Here is a 26,958-nt window from a genome sequence, read left to right on the forward strand (position 1 = left end):
TCAAGCACCTGCACCAGGGGTGTGTTCTGTGGGCCTTCCTCATCGTTTTAACTGGCAGATTATCAAGACGACAAACAGGGTTTTGGTAACAACAACAAAAAGCCTTAGCTGTATTAAACTTGCAGTCCTATTCAGTAGCTTGGAGGGGCTGTGCACAAGTATATTCTCATCTATTTAGGGGGTAATAACCATGGCACAAGTCTGAGTATTGTTCTCATCCTCTACAATAAGGCCAATTTAGTGGAATACTTGACTCGGCGGGGCACCATTTAGATCATTTGGTCAGATACTACTATCCAGCGTTAGGTGTGGAGATCTTCACAGTGTGGGGCAGTTATGGATCAGATGAGAAGGAGACGCAATGCTTCCTTTGTCAAGCTTGTTTTACAGCACAGTGGGAGCATTAACCAGCATCTCATTATTTGTTTGGATGATATACTGTATGTATCTTTTGGCCCTTTGGGTTGCATCTAAGTGCATTCAGTTGCTTGTTTTTTTTTGTTTTGGTTAGTGTTATTGATTCTTTTAGGTGGTTTTACTGTATAGGGCCACTTGGGTGGTAGGCTGTGATTCCTTTTGGATCTGGTTGTGATGGGAAAGAATTGCTACTCAACGGTGATAGGGGTGCAAGAGGTGTTTGCAGGACAGCCCAGTTGACCAGGGCACCTTCTTAGTAGATGGGTCAAGTAAGACTAAGCCAATTAGGGGGGAGGGATCCATTGCGCAAATCTGTCTCTATTTGCTTAATAGAATTATTGTGTAGATCTGGGAGTGGTAATGCTTTAACACTTGGTATATATTTCAATTAATAAAGGCTGTGATCATAGAATGCCATCTACTGGGTCCATGCGTTTATTTTAGGTAAAGTAATGGGAAAAATGTGTTTCTCTGGCTGGGTCCACAGGATAACATTGGGATATAGTTGAGCGTCAGCAGAAATGGCACCAACACGGTCACGAGCTTTCTGGCCTCCCAGGATGCATTAAGGCCTTCACCATATAGTCCCGCCCACTGACTCAGTCAAATCAGTTTTTTGCTTGATGCGCCAGGAAGCCGCATGGTCACAGGGATGCTGAGAAAGCAGCCTCAAGCTTTTATTATTTTATTTTTATAGACTTACTATATTTTTTTGAGCGACTTCTCTTAACAATGTTTTAAACGCATACTAGAAAGAGTCGCTCCAAACAACTCCCCACCAGGTCGCAACAACGTTTACCTTCGGGTATTAGTGCTGTCTCGATGGGCGTCTGTGTCGGATGTTCTAGCAGACGTAACCAGGCTGTGGCCGGAGCATGGGGAGACGGTGAGTCTATGGACTTTCTCTTACTAGAGGGGTCAGGACACAGCTACACTGATTTGGGGGAGACTACAAACTGTGTTGATGCGCCGAACATCTCGAGTGCGACAGCGCTACGCCCCAGGGATCAAAGGCGCCAGGACTAGGTTGAGGCCGCGATCCTGGGCGTTTAAGTCAACAGGGGGATTCAGACGCTCTCCTGGCCACCCCTCCTCTGAGTTCATGGCCAGTTTCCGCGCGTCTCACGTTTCATGAACTGAATGACCTCACTTCCGGCTCAGACACTACCACGAGGGTACTCGGTCGCAGCTTAGACGCTGCGGTTGTGTACACTAGTAATCCCGCCCAGACGGAGTCGCAGGCCTTAGCGTCTGCATACACGTGGAAACCGCTCAGCGTCTGTGTCCGTCAGTGAGCGACTGTGTCCGTTATCAGTTATCAGGAGCGGTAGTGTACATCAGTAGCGTCTGAATCATCTCAGCGTCTTACGAGCGTATTTGCTTGGATATGGAAGTGTGGTGAGTCTCCCTGTATCCCGCTCTCCGAAGGCAGGGTATACAGTACTAAAAAATCTCTCTACTTCTTAGTATGAATTGTTAATTTTTAGTACCTATTGCATATGAGACCTGTATATTACAGGTTGAGTATCCCTTATCCAAAATGCTTGGGACTGGAAGTATTTTGGATATCGGATTTTTCCGTATTTTGGAATAATTGCATACCATAATGAGATATCATGGTGATGGGACCTACATTTAAGCACAGAATGCATTTATGTTACATATACACCTTATACACACAGCCTGAAGGTAATTTTAGCCATTATTTTTTATAACTTTGTGCATTAAACAAAGTGTGTCTACATTCACATAATTAATTTATGTTTCATATACACCTTATACACACAGCCTGAAGGTCATTAAATACAATATTTTTAATAACCTTGTGTATTAAACAAAGTTTGTATACATTGAGCCATCAAAAAACAAAGGTTTCACTATCTCACTCTCACTCAAAAAAGCCCGTATTTCGGAATATTCCGTATTTCGGAATATTTGGATATGGGATACTCAACCTGTACTGTGTTTTCTGCATGTTATGTTAAAAAAAGAACCAGTTAAAAATAAGAATTTACTTACCGATAATTCTATTTCTCGTAGTCCGTATGTCACGATCCGGGTATCTGGACGCCATTAGTTACCCTTCAGATGCCTCACAGTGAACAAGCCACCTCAGGTGAAACGGCCGTCTGTGTTATGTGGTGCTGAACAGTGCACGGTTCAGCCCACCATCTTTCCTGGTATCGTATCACCTATGTTAAATTTTGATATTTGATATTTAATTTTGATCTACCAACAGGTAACTTGCTGAATTCCCTTTTCTTGCTATTTTTTTCTTTTATTTCGATCATTGTGACAAACAAGTAATATACTGCATTATTGACATTCAGTTCTCCTTTTTATATTTCTAAAACCTACCCCAGTTGCTCCAAGAGAAACAAACTCTCACCTAGGACAATATATGATTATATGATCCCTATCTTGGAACTTTGATTACCTAAGAAAACTTTAAGATATCTGTGTAATTCCACCCCTTTTTTCTACAAGCACAGGCAACCCGCCTCTCTCGTCCACTATCCATCACTATATGGTGCGGCGAACAACAGGGGGCGGGCCCTGTACTTAATTGTTTCCTATACCTCACTCATTCAGCACTCACTCATCCAAAAGGCCAGTCATCTAAATTCCTGGCAATACGACAACAACTGATAGACTGTGCATCCTAATGGATAGTAGAAGTGCTCTTTTTGGTATGTGCCAATAACCATACACTCTCTCATTCACAATCCATGTGATATTACTGCCATATCTCTCTGGTTACGCCCAATCTCGCCTGATCTTGGAAGCTAAGCAGTGAGGAGCCTGAATAGTACCTAGGTGGGAGACTACTAGGGAATATCAGGTGCAGTAACAGACACCTGTATCCAAATGTGAAAAGCAGAAGTGCTGGAGCAACCTTTGACCTTACTGAATTTCATCCCTTTTTTCCCTCTCTTAATTGTCTGATCACAGACTTGTTAAATATATTATTATCTGTGTACATAAAACTGGAGTATTGGAGCAATAATGTGCATCTGATTTCAGATTCGAGAAAGTTAGAATTGGCAATTTACCTCCTACTAGGATACCAGGATAAATTCATCACAATTGGCATTGGTCAATAGACCTATACCTCTAAGTTTACTAAAAACTGCTGTTACATCCTATGCCATTGTGATTCTTATCAGAAACTCTGTTTTCTTGTTATGTAGAAATCAATTTTGATATTTTCATCTTAGGTGTCACTATCACCTCACTTATTACATCATTAAGAATGTTTATTTTCAAGTTTTTCTTTAACTATTAAAATCTCTCAGAATCTATTTTCAGATTTCCATGAGAACAGTAGAGAGAGATTCAGAATCTCCCTCCTTTTTTGTCCTTCTCTTTTAGGACTATAGGTGTATACATATATGTGTGTGTTTGTCAAGGTACTATATTCTATCTTATTCTAATTAAAAGTTAAGTTTTATTTAAGCGTGCCCCAACATAGAGTCTCTCTTTTCCTCCTCAAACAATACCTTCAGATGCCTCCTAAGGCTGGCTCAGCGTTCCAGGACCGGATCCCGCTGTTCCTGAGTTTCCACATGCAGAATGTCAGAGTGGTGATTTCATCAGCCGCGGCCTCCGCTGTGCCCGCGTGGTTAAATGTGCGCTTGTCAGTCTGGCGTCTCCTGTCTCCTGTGGCCGGCGTCACCATTACTGTTTCAATTCTCACATGGATTACAAACCAAACTTCCCTCCAAGTGTCTGCATGGGCGCAGCCATCTTGGATTTTGTCATCTGATTATTTCCACCAATCTGCTGTCTGTATTGTTGATTTGCATAATTGCCTAGCCAACCCCTTCCTTGCTGCAGGTATAAGTATGCTGTGCCTGAGCAAGGAAGGCGTCAGTGCTTTGGTTGTCTAACCTAGTTCCAGTTTGTCTCTCTCCTGTGGTTGTCTTCCAGGTTCCAGCTCCTGTCTCCAGACTTCTGCTATAGAGACCCGCACCAGCATTCCATCTGCGGTGTAGCCTGACTCTCCGATCCATTCTGGACTCACCTGTTTCCAGCTACAACAATCACCTGCTTCCAGCCCAGCTTCCAGCAGTGTACAGCTTCTCTTAAAGGGCTGGTGTCCTTTCTGCAGTTTACCACTCTCCACCGATATTATTATTTCACCGCTCTCAAACTCCAAACTTCATTATTATTTCATCGCTCTCAAGTTCGTTTATTATTTAACTGGTTCCAGCCAGTATCCACTCCGTACCAACAACAGTCTGGTTCCAGCCAGTATCCACAGCAGCCGTTTTACCTTCAGCAGCCCAGCCTTTCCTGGAACATCAGCTGGTACGATCCTGGGTTCTCTCTATTGCTACAGTCAGGCCTGGTAAGGACTTTCCAACTAGAAGATTATAAGAACTGTCTCACACTACCAGTGCCTGTGGCCCTTGCCACCCTGTAGTACCCAGGAATTGTATTTATCCTCTGTTGACTTTTATGTTTCCTTTTACTGCTGCTGTGTTACGGAGTTTGTCATAATAAACATCATTGACTTTTATCCTGGTTGTCGTGGTCACGCCTTCGGGCAGTTATTCTACATGTTACTTACATGTCTAGGGGTCTGATACAACCTCCCAGGTTCCGTTACATCTCAGCCCCTACAACTGAGGCTGCCTCCCGTCAGCTCAGGCCCTCAGTTGTGACAGTAAGCACTGACCTAATGAATCCAGCCGGAGACCAGGATCAAGCGGCCAGGCCGATGCAAGAACTGGCAGCCCGACTTGAACATCAGGAGGCTGCACAGCGCCACATCATCCGCTGTCTCCAGGATCTATCTACACGGCTGGATGGGATTCAAACGACCCTCCGTGGACCTGGCACGTCCGGTGCGTCCACTACAGTAACACCAGCTGTAACCCCACCCACCTTACCCATTTCCAGTCCACATCTTCATCTTCCAACGCCAGCAAAATTTGATGGATCTCCAAGGTTCTGCAGGGGATTTCTCAATCAATGTGAAATCCACTTTGAGCTTCTACCTGGCAATTTCTTCAGTGACCGTACCAAAATTGCCTATATCATCTCCCTTCTCAGTGGCTCAGCCCTTGACTGGGCATCACCTTTATGGGAGAAGTCTGATCCCCTGCTATCCTCCTATACTGACTTTGTAGCTACATTCAGGCGCATCTTCGACGAGCCAGGCCGGATAACATCTGCTTCATCTGAGATTCTCCGTTTACGCCAGGGAACACGTACTGTGGGACAGTATCTTATACAGTTTAAAATCCTGGCATCCGAACTGGCATGGAACGACGAGGCCCTGTATGCTGCATTCTGGCATGGCTTATCAGAACGCATCAAGGATGAGTTAGCTACCAGAGACTTGCCCTCTAAGTTGGATGAGCTAATTTCTCTTTGCACGAAGGTTGATCTACGTTTCAGAGAGAGAGCAACCGAGCGAGGAAGATCATCTACTCCTAAATCTTCTGCTCCTCCTCCTCGTCAACCATCTCCATCCAAGGATGAGCCTATGCAAATTAGTCGTTCCCGTCTATCTCCCGCTGAGCGCCGAAGACGTCTCTCTGAGTCTCTCTGTCTCTACTGTGCAGCTCCGTCGCACACTATCAATGCCTGTCCCAAACGTCCGGGAAACTCCATATCCTAGCTCGCCAAGGAGAGGGCCGGCTAGGAGTAATGATCTCCTCTCCATCTCCTCATGACTGTAACCTCCCAGTGTCGCTCCAAATTGCTCAACGTTACAGGAACGTCATTGCCCTCCTTGATTCCGGAGCAGCTGGGAATTTCATAACCGAAGCTTATGTTAAACGGTGGTCCCTACCCACCGAGAGACTGTCCTCGTCCATCTCTTTGACTGCCGTGGATGGCAGCAAGATTTTTGACGCAGTCATTTCCTTAAGGACTCTTCCAGTTCGTCTGAGAGTGGGAGTTCTTCATTCTGAGTATATTTCTTTTTTAGTGATTCCAAGAGCCACACATCCAGTGGTTTTAGGCCTTCCATGGCTCCGTCTCCACAACCCATCAATTGACTGGACGACTACGCAAATACTGGCATGGGGTCCCTCCTGTGCTGAGACTTGTTTAGCCAAAGTTCTTCCTGTTTGTTCTTCCTTCCCCAGGTCATCTGATGTTCCGCCTCCTCCATATCAAGACTTCACGGACGTGTTCAGTAAAGCCTCTGCTGATATCCTTCCTCCTCATAGAGAATGGGACTGCCCAATCGACCTCATTCCCGGGAAGGTTCCACCGCGAGGCCGAACTTATCCGTTGTCTCTGCCTGAGACACACTCCATGGAAGAGTACATCAAAGAGAACCTGGCGAAGGGTTTCATCCGACCATCTTCTTCTCCAGCCGGCGCAGGCTTCTTCTTCGTTAAGAAGAAAGACGGTGGTCTGCGTCCGTGCATCGACTACAGAGGTCTGAACGACATTACCGTCAAGAACCGATACCCTTTACCCCTGATTACCGAGCTCTTTGATAGAGTTAGTGGTGCAACTATTTTCACAAAGCTGGACTTGAGGGGTGCCTACAATCTCATCCGAATCCGTGAGGGTGACGAGTGGAAGACCGCCTTTAACACCCGTGACGGACATTATGAGTACCTCGTCATGCCCTTCGGATTGAGCAACGCTCCAGCAGTCTTCCAGCACTTCGTGAATGAGATTTTCAGGGACATCTTGTACCGCCATGTCGTGGTTTATCTAGACGACATCCTCATCTTTGCTAATAATCTCGAAGATCATCGTTTCTGGGTAAAAGAGGTTCTTTCCCGTCTCCGTGTCAATCACCTCTATTGTAAATTGGAGAAGTGTGTGTTTGAAGTTAAAACCATTCCGTTTCTAGGTTACATTGTGTCCGGTTCCGGACTAGAGATGGATCCTGAGAAACTCCAAGCAATCCAGAATTGGCCTATACCCTTAAGCCTCAAAGGGGTCCAGAGGTTCTTAGGGTTCGCCAATTATTATAGAAAATTTATACGAGACTTTTCCACCATCGTGGCGCCTATCACTGCATTAACCAAGAAAGGTGCTAATCCGTCCAAGTGGTCCGAGGAAGCTACACAGGCCTTTCACCTTCTGAAGCAACGGTTCATCTCTGCACCAGTTCTGAAACAGCCCGACACCGACTCTCCTTTTATCTTAGAGGTAGATGCCTCCTCTGTTGGAGTAGGAGCAGTGTTATCCCAGAGGGCCAAAGATGGACATCTACATCCTTGCAGTTTCTTCTCCCGGAAGTTCTCCCCAGCTGAGCGCAACTATGCCATTGGCGATCAGGAGTTGCTAGCCATCAAGCTCGCTCTGGAGGAGTGGAGATACCTGTTGGAGGGAGCTTCCCACTCAATCACCATACTTACCGACCACAAAAATCTTTTATATCTCAAAGGCGCACAATGTCTGAATCCTCGTCAGGCCAGATGGGCACTTTTCTTCTCTAGGTTTGACTTTAAACTCCAGTTCTGTCCGGGTTCTCAGAATCGTAAGGCCGATGCCCTTTCCCGCTCATGGGAGCAAGAAAATGAGTCCGAGTCTGCAGACAAGCATCCTATTATTAATCCGTTGGCATTCTCCACGGTAGGGATGGACTCTACGCCTCCACCAGGGAAAAGTTTTGTTAAGCCAGTTCTAAGGAAGAAGCTCATGCATTGGGCCCATGCTTCCCGTTTTGCTGGACATACAGGCATTCAGAAAACCCTTGAATTTATTTCTAGGTCCTACTGGTGGCCAACTCTGAAGAAGGACGTTATGGAATTTATTGCCTCCTGCCCAAAGTGTGCCCAACACAAAGTCTCCCGCCAGTCGCATGCGGGGCAACTGGTTCCATTATCTGTTCCCCGTCGACCTTGGACCCATTTGTCGATGGACTTTGTTTCCGATCTACCTATCTGCAACAAGTTTAATACCATCTGGGTGGTAGTTGACCGGTTCACCAAGATGGCACATTTCATCCCTCTCACCGGTCTTCCGTCAGCTTCCAAGTTGGCTCAAGTGTTTATACAAGAGATCTTCCGACTTCACGGTCTTCCTGAAGAGATCATCTCGGATCGTGGAGTACAATTTGTAGCCAAATTTTGGCGAAGTTTGTGTCAAGCCCTCCAAGTCAAGTTAAAGTTTTCCACGGCTTACCATCCTCAGACCAATGGTCAAACCGAGAGGGTGAATCAGGACTTGGAGGCCTTCCTCCGTATATATGTGTCTTCCTCTCAAGATGACTGGGTTCAACTCCTTCCTTGGGCCGAGTTCAGCCACAACAATCAATACCATTCCTCATCTTCTTCTACACCATTCTTCATTAATTATGGATTCCACCCTAAAGTCCCAGAATTCCAACCGCTTCCCGCAACTTCTGTTCCAGCAGTGGATGTCACCTTGCGTCAATTTTCAAATAACTGGAGGAACGTCCGCGCAGCCCTGCTTAAAGCCTCATTCAGGTATAAGAAGTTTGCCGATAGGAAGCGTAGAGCGGTTCCTGCTCTCAAGGTGGGTGATCGTGTGTGGCTGTCCACGAAGAATTTGAGGTTGAGAGTTCCCAGCATGAAATTTGCACCTCGCTACATCGGACCCTTCAAGATTGAACAAGTCATCAATCCTGTTGCCTACAGGTTACAGTTACCATCCTTCTTGAAAATACCCAGGATATTTCATGTTTCTTTGTTGAAACCGCTGATCCTGAATCGGTTTCATTCCGCACTTCCTCCAGCTCCCAAAGTTCAGACTCAACGGGGAGTCGAGTACGAGGTGGCCAAGATTTTGGACTCACGTTTCCGTTACGGTCAGTTACAATACCTCATTGACTGGAAGGGCTATGGTCCTGAAGAACGCTCTTGGACCAATGCCTCAGACGTCCATGGTCCTGCCTTGGTCCGAAATTTCCACGCAAAGTTTCCATTAAAGCCTAAGAAGTGTCCTGGGGCCACTCCTAAAGGGGGGGGGGGTGCTGTCACGATCCGGGTATCTGGACGCCATTACTTACCCTTCAGATGCCTCCTAAGGCTGGCTCAGCGTTCCAGGACCGGATCCCGCTGTTCCTGAGTTTCCACATGCAGAATGTCAGAGTGGTGATTTCATCAGCCGCGGCCTCCGCTGTGCCCGCGTGGTTAAATGTGCGCTTGTCAGTCTGGCGTCTCCTGTCTCCTGTGGCCGGCGTCGCCATTACTGTTTCAATTCTCACATGGATTACAAACCAAACTTCCCTCCAAGTGTCTGCATGGGCGCAGCCATCTTGGATTTTGTCATCTGATTATTTCCACCAATCTGCTGTCTGTATTGTTGATTTGCATAATTGCCTAGCCAACCCCTTCCTTGCTGCAGGTATAAGTATGCTGTGCCTGAGCAAGGAAGGCGTCAGTGCTTTGGTTGTCTAACCTAGTTCCAGTTTGTCTCTCTCCTGTGGTTGTCTTCCAGGTTCCAGCTCCTGTCTCCAGACTTCTGCTATAGAGACCCGCACCAGCATTCCATCTGCGGTGTAGCCTGACTCTCCGATCCATTCTGGACTCACCTGTTTCCAGCTACAACAATCACCTGCTTCCAGCCCAGCTTCCAGCAGTGTACAGCTTCTCTTAAAGGGCCGGTGTCCTTTCTGCAGTTTACCACTCTCCACCGATATTATTATTTCACCGCTCTCAAACAATCACCTGCTTCCAGCCCAGCTTCCAGCAGTGTATAGCTTCTCTTAAAGGGCCGGTGTCCTTTTCTGCAGTTTACCACTCTCCACCGGTATTATTATTTCACCGCTCTCAAACTCCAAACTTCATTATTATTTCATCGCTCTCAAGTTCGTTTATTATTTAACTGGTTCCAGCCAGTATCCACTCCGTACCAACAACAGTCTGGTTCCAGCCAGTATCCACAGCAGCCGTTTTACCTTCAGCAGCCCAGCCTTTCCTGGAACATCAGCTGGTACGATCCTGGGTTCTCTCCATTGCTACAGTCAGGCCTGGTAAGGACTTTCCAACTAGAAGATTATAAGAACTGTCTCACACTACCAGTGCCTGTGGCCCTTACCACCCTGTAGTACCCAGGAATTGTATTTATCCTCTGTTGACTTTTATGTTTCCTTTTACTGCTGCTGTGTTACGGAGTTTGTCATAATAAACATCATTGACTTTTATCCTGGTTGTCGTGGTCACGCCTTCGGGCAGTTATTCTACATGTTACTTACATGTCTAGGGGTCTGATACAACCTCCCAGGTTCCGTTACATCTCAGCCCCTACAACTGAGGCTGCCTCCCATCAGCTCAGGCCCTCAGTTGTGACACCGTAGTGGATGCTGGGAACTCCGTAAGGACCATGGGGAATAGCGGCTCCGCAGGAGACTGGGCACAAAAGTAAAGCTTTAGGACTACCTGGTGTGCACTGGCTCCTCCCCCTATGACCCTCCTCCAAGCCTCAGTTAGGATACTGTGCCCGGACGAGCGTACACAATAAGGAAGGATTTATGAATCCCGGGTAAGACTCATACCGGCCACACCAATCACACCGTACAACCTGTGATCTGAACCCAGTTAACAGCATGATAACAGAGGAGCCTCTGGATAGATGGCTCACAACAATAACCCGATTTAGTTAACAATAACTATGTACAAGTATTGCAGACAATCCGCACTTGGGATGGGCGCCCAGCATCCACTACGGACTACGAGAAATAGAATTATCGGTAAGTAAATTCTTATTTTCTCTGACGTCCTAGTGGATGCTGGGAACTCCGTAAGGACCATGGGGATTATACCAAAGCTCCCAAACGGGCGGGAGAGTGCGGATGACTCTGCAGCACCGAATGAGAGAACTCCAGGTCCTCCTCAGCCAGGGTATCAAATTTGTAGAATTTAGCAAACGTGTTTTCCCCTGACCAAGTAGCTGCTCGGCAAAGTTGTAAAGCCGAGACCCCTCGGGCAGCCGCCCAAGATGAGCCCACCTTCCTTGTGGAATGGGCTTTTACAGATTTTGGCTGTGGCAGGCCTGCCACAGAATGTGCAAGCTGAGTTGTATTACAAATCCAACGAGCAATAGTCTGCTTAGAAGCAGGAGCACCCAGCTTGTTGGGTGCATACAGGAAAAACAGCGAGTCGGATTTTCTGACTCCAGCCGTCCTGGAAACATATATTTTCAAAGCCCTGACTACGTCCAACAACTTGGAGTCCTCCAAGTCACTAGTAGCCGCAGGTACCACAATAGGTTGGTTCAGATGAAACACTGAAACCACCTTAGGGAGAAAATGAGGACGAGTCCTCAATTCCGCCCTGTCTGAATGGAAGATCAGATAAGGGCTTTTACAGGATAAAGCCCGCCAATTCTGACACGCGCCTGGCCGAGGCCAGGGCCAACTACATGACCACTTTCCATGTGAGATATTTTAACTCCACAGATTCAAGTGGTTCAAACCAATGTGACTTTAGGAACCCCAAAACTACATTGAGATCCCAAAGTGCCACTGGAGGCACAAAAGGAGGCTGTATATGCAGTACCCCTTTTACAAACGTCTGAACTTCAGGAACTGAAGCTAGTTCTTTCTGGAAGAAAATTGACAGGGCCGAAATTTGAACCTTAATGGACCCCAATTTTAGGCCCATAGACACTCCTGTTTACAGGAAATGCAGGAATCGACCTAGTTGAAATTCCTCCATCGGGGCCTTACTGGCCTCGCACCACGCAACATATTTTCGCCAAATGCGGTGATAATGCTTTGCGGTTACATCCTTCCTGGCTTGATCAGGGTAGGGATGACTTCATCCGGAATGCCTTTTTCCTTCAGGATCCGGCGTTCAACCGCCCTGCCGTCAAACGCAGCCGCGGTAAGTCTTGGAATAGACAGGGTCCTTGCTGGAGCAGGTCCCTTCTTAGAGGTAGAGGCCACGGGTCCTCCGTGAGCATCTCTTGAAGTTCCGGGTACCAAGTCCTTCTTGGCCAATCCGGAGCCACGAGTATAGTTCTTACTCCCCTCCGTCTTATAATTCTCAGTACTTTTGGTATGAGAGGAAGAGGAGGGAACACATATACTGACTGGTACACCCACGGTGTTACCAGAGCGTCCACAGCTATTGCCTGAGGGTCCCTTGACCTGGCGCAATACCTGTCCAATTTTTTTGTTTAGGCGGGACGCCATCATGTCCACCTTTGGTTTTTCCCAACGGTTTACAATCATGTGGAAGACTTCTGGGTGAAGTCCCCACTCTCCCGGGTGGAGGTCGTGCCTGCTGAGGAAGTCTGCTTCCCAGTTGTCCACTCCCGGAATGAACACTGCTGACAATGCTATCACATGATTTTCCGCCCAGCGAAAAATCCTTGCAGCTTCTGCCATTGCCCTCCTGCTTCTTGTGCCGCCCTCTCTGTTTACGTGGGCGACTGCCGTGATGTTGTCCGACTGGATCAGCACCGGCTGACCTTGAAGCAGAGGTCTTGCTTGGCTTAGGGCATTGTAAATGGCCCTTAGCTCCAAAATATTTATGTGAAGTGATGTCTCCAGGCTTGACCACAAGCCCTGGAAATTTCTTCCCTGTGTGACTGCTCCCCAGCCTCGCAGGCTGGCATCCGTGGTCACCAGGACCCAGTCCTGAATGCCGAATCTGCGGCCATCTAGAAGATGAGCACTCTGCAACCACCACAGGAGAGACACCCTTGTCTTTGGTGACAGGGTTATCCGCTGATGCATCTGAAGATGCGATCCGGACCATTTGTCCAGCAGGTCCCACTGGAAAGTTCTTGCGTGGAATCTGCCGAATGGAATTGCTTCGTAGGAAGCCACCACTTTTCCCAGGACCCTTGTGCACTGATGCACTGACACTTGGCCTGGTTTTAGGAGGTTTCTGACTAGTTCGGATAACTCCCTGGCTTTCTCCTCCGGGAGAAACACCTTTTTCTGGACTGTGTCCAGGATCATCCCTAGGAATAGAAGACGTGTCGTCGGGATCAGCTGCGATTTTGGAATATTGAGAATCCAACCGTGCTGCCGCAACACTACTTGAGATAGTGCTACCCCGACTACCAACTGTTCCCTGGATCTTGCCCTTATCAGGAGATCGTCCAAGTAAGGGATAACTAAAACTCCCTTCCTTCGAAGGAGTATCATCATTTCGGCCATTACTTTGGTAAAGACCCGGGGTGCCGTGGACAAACCAAACGGCAGCGTCTGAAACTGATAGTGACAGTTCTGTACCACAAACCTGAGGTACCCTTGGTGAGAAGGGTAAATTGGGACATGGAGATAAGCATCCTTGATGTCCAGAGACACCATATAATCCCCTTCTTCCAGGTTCGCAATCACCGCTCTGAGTGACTCCATCTTGAATTTGAACCTTTGTATGTAAGTGTTCAAGGATTTCAGATTTAAAATAAGTCTCACCGAGCCGTCCGGCTTCGGTACCACAAACAGCGTGGAATAATACCCCTTTCCCTGTTGTAGGAGGGGTACCTTGATTATCACCTGCTGGGAATACAGCTTGTGAATGGCTTCTGCTGCAGCCTTTTTCCTCTCCCTCTGCCACGGGGCAGAAATGAGGAGTCTTTTGCCCGCTTGCCCTTATGGGGCCTAAAGGACTGCGCCTGATAATACGGCGTCTTCTTATGTTGAGAGGCTACCTGGGGTAAAAATGTGGATTTCCCAGCCGTTGCCGTGGTCACCAGGTCTGTTAGACCTACCCCAAATAACTCCTCCCTTTTATAAGGCAATACTTCCATATGCCTTTTGGAATCAGCATCACCTGACCACTGTCTTGTCCATAACCCTCTTCTGGCAGAAATGGACAGCGCACTTACTCTTGATGCCAGTCGGCAAATATCCCTCTGTGCATCACGCATATATAGAAATGCATCTTTTAAATGCTCTATAGTCAGTAATATACTGTCCCTATCTAGGGTATCAATATTGTCAGTCAGGGAATACGACCAAGCCACCCCAGCACTGCACATCCAGGCTGAGGCGATTGCTGGTCGCAGTATCACACCCGTGTGAGTGTATATACATTTTTAGGATATTTTCCTGCTTTCTGTCAGCAGGTTCCTTAAGGGCGGCCGTATCCAGGGACGGTAGTGCCACCTGTTTAGACAAGCGTGTGAGCGCTTTATCCACCCTAGGGGGTGTTTCCCAACGTGCCCTATCCTCTGGCGGGAAGGGGTATGATGCTAATAACTTTTTAGGAATTAACAGTTTTTATCGGGGGAAACCCACGCTTCCTCACACACCTCATTTAATTCCTCAGATGCAGGAAAAACTACCGGCAGTTTTTTCTCACCCAACATAATACCCTTTTTAGTGGTACTGGTATTATCAGAAATATGTAAAACATTTTCCATAGCCTCAATCATGTAACGTGTGGCCCTACTGGAAGTCACATTCGTCTCTTAATCGTCGACACTGGAGTCAGTATCCGTGTCGGCGTCTGTATCTGCCAATATGAGGTAACGGGCGTTTTAGAGCCCCTGATGGCTTTTGAGACACCTGGACAGGCACAGGCTGAGTAGCCGGCTGTCTCATGTCATCAATCTTTTGTAAAGAGCTGACACTGTCACGTAATTCCTTCCATAAGCCCATCCACTCAGGTGTCGACTCCCTAGGGGGTGACATCTCCATTACAGGCAATTGCTCCGCCTCCACACCATTTTCCTCCTCATACATGTCGACACAATCGTACCGACACACAGCACACACACAGGGAATGCTCTGATAGAGGACAGGACCCCACTAGCCCTTTGGGGAGACAGAGGGAGAGTATGCCAGCACACACCAGAGCGCTATATATATACAGGGATAACCTTATAGAAGTGTTTTTCCCCTTATAGCTGCTGTTTATATTTTTATATTTATACTGCGCCTAATTAGTGCCCCCCTCTCTTTTTTAACCCCTTTCTGTAGTGTAGTAACTGCAGGGGAGAGCCAGGGAGCTTCCCTCCAACGGAGCTGTGAGAGAAAATGGCGCCAGTGTGCTGAGGAGATAGGCTCCGCTCCTTTTTCGCGGACTTTTCTCCCGCATTTTTATGGATTCTGGCAGGGGTTAAAATACATCCATATAGCCCTGGGGGTTATATGTGATGTATGTTTGCCAGCCAAGGTGTTTTTATTGCTGCTCAGGGCGCCCCCCCCCCCCAGCGCCCTGCACCCTCAGTGACTGCAGTGTGAGGTGTGTATGAGGAGCAATGGCGCACAGCTGCAGTGCTGTGCGCTACCTTGGTGAAGACTGATGTCTTCTGCCGCCGATTTTCCGGACCTCTTCTTGCTTCTGGCTCTGTAAGGGGGCCGGCGGCGCGGCTCTGGGACCGGACTCCGAGGCTGGGCCTGTGTTCGGTCCCTCTGGAGCTAATGGTGTCCAGTAGCCTAAGAAGCCCAAGCTGGCTGCAAGCAGGCAGGTTCGCTTCTTCTCCCCTTAGTCCCTCGATGCAGTGAGCCTGTTGCCAGCAGGTCTCACTGAAAATAAAAAACCTAAAACTAACTTTTCCTAAGAAGCTCAGGAGAGCCCCTAGTGTGCACCCTTCTCGGCCGGGCACAAAAATCTAACTGAGGCTTGGAGGAGGGTCATAGGGGGAGGAGCCAGTGCACACCAGGTAGTCCTAAAGCTTTACTTTTGTGTCCAGTCTCCTGCGGAGCCGCTATTCCCCATGGTCCTTACGGAGTTCCCAGCATCCACTAGGACGTCAGAGAAAACAGAAGTACAATTTTCTTACTTATGTATAAGTTGTTATGGAGGTTGTATTCTCATATGGCAATGTCTAATGCTTTAACATGTGACTGACTGCTAGTATGTGTGCTGACTTTTCTGTGTAATGTCAGTCATGTTCTGACCCTCAAATCAGGTGCACTGTGGTCAGATTGATTTCACCTCTATAATTTACATATAGGGTGATTTTCAGTCACAAATTGTGTAGTCAATAACAGATTATTACCATGTCTGTGAGCGGCAAAAGTGACGAGGAGAATTTATCAAGCACTCCTACAGCCCTAACATGCTTATCTTGTAAGTCAGGGGTAATTGATATGAATCAATTGGTCACTTATGAGGGTTTGTGTGCAAACTGTTTTGCCTTTCAGCGAAGTAAAAAACAGGAGTTGGTTCAACCACCAACAGAGCCACCATGGAATATGTTAGCAAAGACACTATCTTCTATAGCGGACAGATTAACTCCGGTAGTACCACCTCAAGGGTTAGGTTACACTATGAACCCATATATGCAGCTCCCTTCCTATGGTTGGTTCCAGTAGCCTCTGCAAGCAACCAAAGGACAGGAAAGACTAAGACAGATACGTCTATGTGGCAGATTACACAAGATGATACAACGGATGATGATACAGTAGATTCAAATACTCCGTATGATGATCAGTCGCAGAGATTTAGTTCAGAAGATGTAGCTGAACTTATTAATGCTGTGAAGGCTGTTCTCTCGTTGGAAGAGCCAGCCAAGACAGTGTTAAAAGCTAAAGCACCTGTATTTAAACAAACAAAATCAGTGAAAGCTGAATTCCCAGCGTCAGATGAGCTGACGGAAATGATGGATGAGTCTTGGGCGGAGCCCAGTAAAAAGTATAACATACTTAAAAGATGGGATTCTTATTATCCATTTCCAGCTGTGGATTGTTCGAAAAGAGAAGTTCCTCCAAAAGTAGATGCACATGTTCTGCGATTTGTGCATAAAATAAGAATTTACTCACCAGTAATTCTATTTCTCGTAGTCCGTAGTGGATGCTGGGTACTCCGTAAGGACCATGGGGAATAGACGGGCTCCGCAGGAGACTGGGCACTCTTAAAAGAAAGATTAGGTACTATATCTGGTGTGCACTGGCTCCTCCCTCTATGCCCCTCCTCCAGACCTCAGTTAGGGAAACTGTGCCCGGAAGAGCTGACATTACTAGGAAAGGATTTGGAATCCAGGGTAAGACTCATACCAGACACACCAATCACACTGTACAACTTGTGATAACTATACCCAGTTAACAGTATGAACAACAACTGAGACTCAGTCAACAGATGGCTCATAACAATAACCCTTTAGTTAAGCAATAACTATATACATGTATTGCAGAGAGTCTGCACTTTGGGACGGGCTCCCAGCATCCACTACGGACTACGAGAAATAGAATTACCGGTGAGTAAATTCTTATTTTCTCTGACGTCCTAGTGGATGCTGGGTACTCCGTAAGGACCATGGGGATTATACCAAAGCTCCCAAATGGGCGGGAGAGTGCGGATGACTCTGCAGCACCGAATGAGCAAACTCAAGGTCCTCCTCAGCCAGGGTATCAAACTTGTAGAATTTTGCAAAAGTGTTTGAACCCGACCAAGTAGCAGCTCGGCAAAGTTGTAAAGCCGAGACCCCTCGGGCAGCCGCCCAAGAAGAGCCCACCTTCCTCGTGGAATGGGCTTTTACTAATTTAGGATGCAGCAGTCCAGCCGCAGAATGCGCAAGCTGAATCGTGCTACAGATCCAGCGAGCAATAGTCTGCTTGGAAGCAGGAGCACCTAGCTTGTTGGGTGCATGCAGGATAAATAGCGAATCAGTTTTTCTGACTCTAGCCGTCCTGGAAACGTAGATTTTCAGGGCCCGGACTACGTCCAGCAACTTGGAATTCTCCAAGTCCCGAGTAGCCGCAGGCACCACAATAGGTTGGTTCAAATGAAACGCTGACACCACCTTTGGGAGAAATTGTGGACGAGTCCTCAATTCTGCCCTGTCCATATGGAAAATCAGATATGGGCTTTTACATGACAAAGCCGCCAATTCTGACACACGCCTAGCTGAGGCCAAGGCCAACAGCATGACTACCTTCCACGTGAGATACTTCAACTCCACGGTCTTAAGTGGCTCAAACCAATGTGATTTCAGGAAATCCAACACAACGTTGAGATCCCAAGGTGCCACTGGAGGCACAAAAGGGGGCTGAATATGCAGCACTCCCTTAACAAACGTCTGAACTTCAGGCAGTGAAGCCAGTTCTTTTTGAAAGAAAATAGACAGGGCCGAAATCTGGACTTTAATGGATCCCAATTTTAGGCCCATAGTCACTCCTGACTGTAGGAAGTGCAGTAATCGACCCAGCTGGAATTCCTCTGTTGGGGCCTTCCTGGCCTCACACCAAGCAACATATTTTCGCCATATGCGGTGATAATGTTTTGCTGTCACATCCTTCCTAGCTTTTATCAGCGTAGGAATCACTTCATCTGGAATGCCTCTTTTTCCGTTAGGATCCGGCGTTCAACCGCCATGCCGTCAAACTAGCAAGTCTTGGAACAGACAGGGCCCCTGCTGCAGCAGGTCCTGTCGGAGCGGCAGAGGCCATGGGTCCTCTGAGATCATTTCTTGTAGTTCTGGGTACCAAGTTCTTCTTGGCCAATCCGGAACGATGAGTATAGTTCTTACTCCTCTCTTTCTTATTATCCTCAGTACCTTGGGTATGAGAGGAAGAGGAGGGAACACATAAACCGACTGGTACACCCACGGTGTCACCAGGGCGTCCACTGCTATCGCCTGAGGGTCCCTTGACCTGGCGCAATATCTTTTTAGCTTTTTGTTGAGGCGGGACGCCATCATGTCTACCTGTGGCCGTTCCCAACGATTTACAATCAGCGTGAAGACTTCTGGATGAAGTCCCCACTCTCCCGGGTGGAGGTCGTGCCTGCTGAGCAAGTCTGCTTCCCAGTTGTCCACCCCCGGAATGAACACTGCTGACAGTGCTAGCACGTGATTCTCCGCCCATCGAAGAATCCTTGTGGCTTCTGCCATTGCCATCCTGCTTCTTGTGCCGCCCTGGCGGTTTACATGGGCGACCGCCGTGATGTTGTCTGACTGAATCAGCACCGGTTGGTTTTGAAGCAGGGGTTCTGCTTGACTCAGGGCGTTGTAAATGGCCCTTAGTTCCAGAATATTTATGTGAAGGGAAGTCTCCTGACTTGACCACTGTCCTTGGAAGTTCCTTCCCTGAGTGACTGCCCCCCAACCTCGGAAACTTGCATCCGTGGTCAGCAGGACCCAGTCCTGTATGCCGAATCTGCGGCCCTCGAGAAGATGAGCACTCTGCAGCCACCACAGCAGAGACACCCTGGCCCTCGGGGACAGGGTGATCAGCCGATGCATCTGAAGATGCGATCCGGACCACTTGTCTAACAGATCCCACTGAAAGATCCTTGCATGGAACCTGCCGAAGGGAATTGCTTCGTAAGAAGCTACCATCTTTCCCAGGACTCGCGTGCAGTGATGCACCGACACCTGTTTTGGTTTCAGGAGGTCCCTGACCAGAGATGACAATTCCTCGGCCTTCTCCACCGGGAGAAACACCTTCTTCTGTTCTGTGTCCAGAATCATGCCCAAGAACAGCAGACGCGTCGCAGGAATCAGCTGCGACTTTGGGATATTCAGAATCCAGCCGTGCTGTTGCAGCACTTCCAGAGATAGTGCTACGTTGACTAACAACTGCTCCTTGGACCTCGCCTTTATAAGGAGATCGTCCGAGTACGGGATAATTATAACTCTCTTCTTCCGAAGGAGTATCATCATTTCGGCCATTACCTTGGTAAATACCCTCGGTGCCGTGGACAGACCAAACGGCAACGTCTGGAATTGGTAATGACAGTCCTGTACCACAAACCTGAGGTACTCCTGGTGAGGTGGGTAAATTGGGACATGCAGATAAGCGTCCTTGATGTCCAGCGACACCATAAAATCCCCCTCTTCCAGGCTTGCAATAACCGCCCTGAGCGATTCCATTTTGAACTTGAACTTCCTTACATAAGTGTTCAAGGATTTTAAATTTAGAATGGGTCTCACCGAACCGTCTGGTTTCGGTACCACAAACATTGTGGAATAGTAACCCCGTCCCTGTTGAAGGAGGGGAACCTTGATTATCACCTGCTGAAGGTACAGCTTGTGAATAGCCGCCAGTACTACCTCCCTTTCCCTGGGAGCCGCTGGCAAGGCTGATTTGAGGTAACGGCGAGGGGGAGTCGCCTCGAACTCCAGCTTGTATCCCTGAGATACCACTTGTAGAACCCAGAGATCCACCTGTGAGCGAACCCACTGGTCGCTGAAGTTCCGGAGACGCGCCCCCACCGCAACTGGCTCCACCTGTGGAGCCCCAGCGTCATGCGGTGGACTTAGTGGAAGCAGGGGAGGATTTTTGTACCTGGGAACTGGCTGTCTGGTGCAGCTTTTTTCCTCTACCCCTGTCTCTGGGCAGAAAGGATGCGCCTCTGACCCGCTTGCCTTTCTGAGGCCGAAAGGACTGTACTTGATAATACGGTGCTTTCTTAGGCTGTGAGGGAACCTGAGGTAAAAAAGTAGACTTCCCAGCTGTTGCTGTGGATACGAGGTCCGAGAGACCGTCCCCAAACAATTCCTCACCCTTATAAGGCAAAACCTCCATGTGCCTTTTAGAATCAGCATCACCTGTCCACTGCCGAGTCCATAATACTCTCCTGGCAGAAATGGACATTGCATTAATTCTAGATGCCAGCCGGCAAATGTCCCTCTGTGCATCCCTCATATACAAGACGACGTCCTTTATATGCTCTATGGTTAGCAAAATAGCATCCCTGTCGAGGGTATCAATGTTGTCTGACAGGGTATCAGACCATGCTGCTGCAGCACTACACATCCATGCTGAAGCAATAGCAGGTCTCAGTATAGTACCTGAGTGTGTATATACAGACTTCAGGATAGCCTCCTGCTTTCTATCTGCAGGCTCCTTTAGGGCGGCCGTATCCTGAGAAGGCAGTGCCACCCTTTTAGTTAATCGTGTGAGCGCCTTGTCCACCCTAGGGGATGTCTCCCAGCGTAACCTATCCGTTGGCGGGAAAGGGTACGCCATCAGTAACCTCTTAGAAATCACTCGTTTCTTATCAGGGGAACACCACGCTTCTTCACACAATTCATTTAATTCATCAGATGGGGGAAAAGTCACTGGCTGCCTTTTCTCCCCAAACATAATACCCTTTTTAGTGGTAACCGGGTTAATGTCAGAAATGTGCAACACATTTTCCATTGCCGTAATCATGCATCGGATGGCCCTTGTGGACTGTACATTTGTCTCATCCTCGTCTACACTGGAGTCAGACTCCGTGTCGACATCTGTGTCTGCCATCTGAGCTAGCAGGCGTTTTTGAGCCCCTGATGGCCTCTGGGACGCCTGGGCAGGCGCGGGCTGAGATGCCGGCTGTCCCAAGGCTGTTACGTCATCGAACCTTTTATGTAAAGAGTTGACACTGTCGGTTAATACCTTCCACATATCCATCCACTCCGGTGTCGGCCCCGTAGGGGGCGACATCACACTTATCGGCTCCTGCTCCGCCTCCACGTAGCCCTCCTCATCAAACATGTCGACACAGCCGTACCGACACACCGCACACACACAGGGAATGCTCTGACTGAGGACAGGACCCCACAAAGTCCTTTGGGGAGACAGAGAGAGAGTATGCCAGCACACACCACAGCGCTATATAACACAGGGATTTTCACTATACTGAGTGATTTTTCCCAATAGCTGCTTATTAACACAATTTGCGCCTAAATTTATGTGCCCCCCCTCTCTTTTTTACCCTTGTTGTACTGGATACTGCAGGGGAGAGCCTGGGGAGCGTCCTTCCAGCAGAGCTGTGAAGAGAAAATGGCGCTGGCTGTGCTGAGGAAGATAGCCCCGCCCCCGCAGCGGCGGGCTTCTCCCGCTTTTTATAATGTTAATGGCGGGGGGTTTTGCACATATACAGTGTTATACACTGTATTATGTGCTATTTGTGCCAAAAAGGTAAACTAATTGCTGCCCAGGGCGCCCACCCCAGCGCCCTGCACCCAACAGTGGCCGGAGTGTGTGGTGTGCTATGGGAGCAATGGCGCACAGCTGCAGTGCTGTGCGCTACCTTAATGAAGACAGGAGTCTTCAGACGCCGTTTTTCATCTTTATCTTCCGTCTTCTGGCTCTGCAAGGGGGGCGGCGGCGCGGCTCCGGGAACGGATGATCGAGGTCGGGCCCTGTGTTCGATCCCTCTGGAGCTAATGGTGTCCAGTAGCCTTAGAAGCACAAGCTAGCTGTAAGCAGGTAGGTTTGCTTCTCTCCCCTCAGTCCCCCGTAGCAGTGAGTCTGTTGCCAGCAGATATCACTGAAAATAAAAAACCTAACAAATACTTTCTTTTCTAGTGAGCTCAGGAGAGCCCACTAGGTGCATCCAGCTCTAACTGAGGTCTGGAGGAGGGGCATAGAGGGAGGAGCCAGTGCACACCAGATATAGTACCTAATCTTTCTTTTAAGAGTGCCCAGTCTCCTGCGGAGCCCGTCTATTCCCCATGGTCCTTACGGAGTACCCAGCATCCACTAGGACGTCAGAGAAATCTGCTTTACCACTGTCATCTACCTCACTAAATGATGTCACAGACAGAAGGGTAGATAGCCTTTTGAAAAATATATTTTCTCTAGTAGGAGCAGTGGTAAGACCTGCTATGGCTTCGGCCTGGGTAGCAAAGGCAATGGGCGAATGGATAGAGGAACTAGAGAATGATATCCCTTCTCCTACTAGGGAGCAAGAGGATCGTTTTTGCCGTTTAAGACAATCTGCCCAGTACTTGGAAGAAGCAGCAATTGATGTAGGTACAGTTGCTTCTAAAGTTTCAGCCTTGACAGTAGTCGCTCACAGAGCAGTTTGGCTACGTACCTGGAAGGCAGATGCGGAATCCAAGAAAGAATTGGAAGCATTGCCTTTCGTTGGTAATATATTATTTGGAAAACCTTTATCGGATATCCTACAATCAGGGGCTGAATCGAAGGTGGTCAGATTTCCGGCTACCTATAACCAAGGGTTTAAAATTTCGCTCTTTTCGTTGGCAAAGCAAAGCGTAAGCTAAAGAAGAGCCTAAGCAACCCCAGTTTAAATCCAGGGGTAGGAAGCAGTGGGCTGGCAAAAAGCCAGCTTCCAAGCCTGAACAGAAACAGTCAGCCTGAAGAGATGGGCCTCCGCCTGGAGGATTCCAGGGTTGGGGGCCGACGCCTTAATTTTGCACACATATGGCAACAGTCAACAGCAGATGCTTGGGTGCAGAAGGTAGTATCACAGGGGTATGGGTTCCCATTCAGGAGGCAGCCTCCTCGAATATTTTTTTGCACCAGCCCGTCTCGTATAGAGTCGAAGGCCAATGCCCTGCAAGAAGCAGTCCAAAAATTACTGCAGTCAGGTGTGATTGTCCCAGTACCTCCATCACAAAGGGGACAGGGGTTTTACTCCAATATATTTCTAATCCAGAAGCCAAATGGGTCATATCTACCAATTCTCAATCTTAAAATGTTGAACAAATACATATGGATCCCGAAGTTCCACATGGAGACGTTACGTTCCATAATGTTGGCTATGGAACCGGGAGATTACATGGTATCTCTTGTCAAAGTCAGAAAAATATCTCTATGCACACTACCATATTTGCACCTCACACAGGTCCGTGCTGCGCATGCGTACGCTCTCCCGTACGTGCACATACTCACAGTCGCGGGCACCCGCAGGCGCACGGTATGCGTATTTACGGTAGAGTTTATGTGATCGTAGCGTGCGACTCAATCGTTACATATTTTCACTAAAAAATGTATTTTATAGATCATGGTCCCTTTGATAGATTCTGAAAGTTTGGTTAATATAGAATGTTCGTGAACAGAGAAATCCCTCTTTGTTTGATACGAAGGGTCAGACAGGAGTAATACAGTGGTGTTTAGTACCCATCGGAAGAGTATTTAATTAGCAATATTCCGGTGTTGGTTTGAAGCGGATTAATCGCTCGTGCGAATAGTTATGGACATAAGAAGTTTATGAACATTTACTGTATTTGCACTTACTTATCCATGCGGCGGGAAACCCAGTTTCCCTCCCACCTGAGCTGTTGGAAATAGTCACGGCCCACCTGTATGAATCAACCTATGACCTTTTGTTATAATGCGAGGAGGAATTCCTGTGTCCAATGAACAATGAGATTGTAGGGACCATTGAATTGTATTGTGTGTGGGGCATAAATAGACAAGCCGATCACATCCAGCTCTCACTCTTCAACGGTTATCATTGCTGAAAATCGGGAGCTGGATGTCCAGAGGCGCATGCGATCGTTTCCTTTGTGCGTAAGTTTTCTCCGCAACCATATTGATCTTCTTGTTATTGTGGGCCAATTTCTCTCTCTCTCTCTCTCTTCTCCTCTTTCTCTCTTATTTTCCCTTAAATAGTAATTGTATTGTATATCATGTGTAGTTATCTGGTTAGGTAGTCTATGTTATATTGTAGTGTATGATTTGTATTTGTATTAATTCTTTTGCAAGTATATCATTCATAATATATATATATTAGGCGTTGGACCCTAAGCCCAGGTATCTGTGTATTTCTTATAGTGTTTAGTATTCTCAGAGCGTCGGTGACGCTCAAACAGCTTTTGAGTTAATAAGGTTACACTGTGTTGCATCTACACCCTATCGCTACGCTAAGGTTTTACAGCATATTACATTGTTTATGGTTTAGATATAAAGGTTTAACATTGTGAGCGTCTGCGCCGCTCGTGATCTCCTCGTGGTCTCGAGCGTCCGCTACGCTGATAGCGTAGCATTACGGTAGTCGCTCACCTATAAGTGTGCCCGATACCAACAGCGTATTCTCACGAGCGTCCGTATCGCTCGAGCAGCCCGCACCCGATACAGCGTCCGTTACACTATAGTGAACCATTACGTTAGTCAGCAGCCAATAGCGTGCCTGCCTGTGATCTCTTGGCCGTGAGCGAACGTGACGCTTGAGCGTCTCGACTACGGCTAAGCGATTGTTACGCAACGAGCGTACCCTTACGGTACTTCATACGTAAATAGCGTACAGTGTTCTTAGACCTCATAAAGGGTTTTATATACGATAAATATTCAGCTTTATCAATTGGCGGCTCGCCCGTCCTTCACATATCTGCACTAGGTAATTTCAGCAGACATTATCCAGCAGCAAAGGGCGGGAGATCATATTCCTCGTAGTGCTGTTTGGATAAGCGTCTGCTTCGCTTAGTAAAGGGTGCTGAAGGAATCCGGGACCGGAGGTAAGAACAAAACGATAGTGTCCTTTTAAAACTGTTTATTTCTGTCTCGCGTACACACGCACGCATATCTGCATTTCTTTTCATTCGTGTATTTTCATATATCACTCTCCTGTTTGCCATTGTATAATTGATAAACGTACTAAGAGAGATTTGTCGCTATTTCATAGTTAAAGTGTAAAGCGCACACGCAACTCTACCTAAAGGTATAAAGAGAGATTGGTGTGGTGCTTGGTAGATGGTCAAGGATCATCTACATTGATAAAACGTGTTAGTTGTGTTACGGTAGACAAAGACTGGTGTACACGTGTCTCTAACAAAGGGAGAGACTCGCGTACGCAAAGGCCGACGCACGCAGCGTAAATTACGCAACGGAGCGTCTGGGTACGCCCACGTAACTCAAACAACACGCGATAAATAACGCAACAGGCGATAAATAGCGAAAATTTATTTTAACATTCGAAATTTAAATTAATAGATCCTTCTCCTAATTTGTAACACATCTGGTCTAAAGAGAAATTTCTGCGCAGAAATAGAAATAGAAACAAAAAGTGTACATGTGGTGAGTGAGTGTTTTTTTTTACATACAATTTTGAGGTTGAACCAAAAGAAATCATCGAGTTCTCGTGAGGTACATACGTGTAAGTGACATGCACGGTGCCTAGGGAGGCATCCTTGGTTAAACATAAAATTTGAGCATTAGAGTATAGCAGACCAGGAGGTCATACTGTAACAGACCAGGAGGTCATATCAGACCAGCAGGTTCAGGTACAGCAGACAAGGAAGTCCGCTATACAGTCCACAGGCACAACACCTAAAAGGGTTGGTGCAACACCCATATAGGCCATACAAGCTCTTGCTGAAGGAATTCGCAGCCGCAATTTTCGATTCAGCTGGTCGCTCCGTACATAAGATTAGTTGCTTATGTGCTGAACGATTGTACCGCACGTAATTGTGTGCAATAGTAAACCTGACCGGTACTATTTGTGTACGAAGGTCATAAACGCTATTTGTACATTCTGACGTGATTTGTGTAATTTTTTATTTTTACAAAGGGAAGTTCGCTGGTCACTCAGGAACTATCCAACAACCGATACTTGCTGGGGAACGCGCCCCAGTAAATAAAGGTTCACAGGGGCCCTAGGTTGGGTACAACAGCTCTGGATACAGTGATTGTGTTACTGGCCAACGTGGGCGAGAAGTGAGTGGAGTACTCGGTAAACTTCACCGCCAGCCTGCCCCGGGCATCTTGGTTTTTGTAAGGGTTCGCTGAAGAAAAGCAACACCTGCAAGTTATGGGGGCTAGTTGTTCAGGTAGGGGGCGATCAACCTCGGTTCGGGTTGATTTAGTAAACCGACCAATCGGGTCGGCCAGGTATGTAATGTGTGAAAAATACGGTTCACACACAGAGGTTTTATGTGATGAATGGGAGAGAATGACAGTACATGACGGGGAGAAATTCCCAAGAATAGGTAGCTTTAGCCCAGAAGTGTTACTAAATCTAAGGAGAAGGATAGGTCTTATTGAACCAGCAAAGAGACGGATCAAACATTATGATT

At 47.5% G+C, this 26,958-nt stretch overlaps 1 protein-coding gene and 1 pseudogene across 2 annotated transcripts in view; one reads left to right on the plus strand and one right to left on the minus strand.

Moving 5' to 3' along the window:
• ATP9B (ATPase phospholipid transporting 9B (putative)) overlaps window positions 1-26,958 on the minus strand; it is an 851,783-nt gene that overhangs the window by 363,389 nt on the left and 461,436 nt on the right. The window lies entirely within an intron of this gene.
• On the plus strand, window positions 3,153-3,271 carry LOC134931546 (5S ribosomal RNA; annotated as a pseudogene).

Source organism: Pseudophryne corroboree, chromosome 5, assembly GCF_028390025.1.
Source record: "Pseudophryne corroboree isolate aPseCor3 chromosome 5, aPseCor3.hap2, whole genome shotgun sequence".
In the NCBI taxonomy this organism is placed as follows: Eukaryota; Metazoa; Chordata; class Amphibia; order Anura; family Myobatrachidae; genus Pseudophryne; species Pseudophryne corroboree.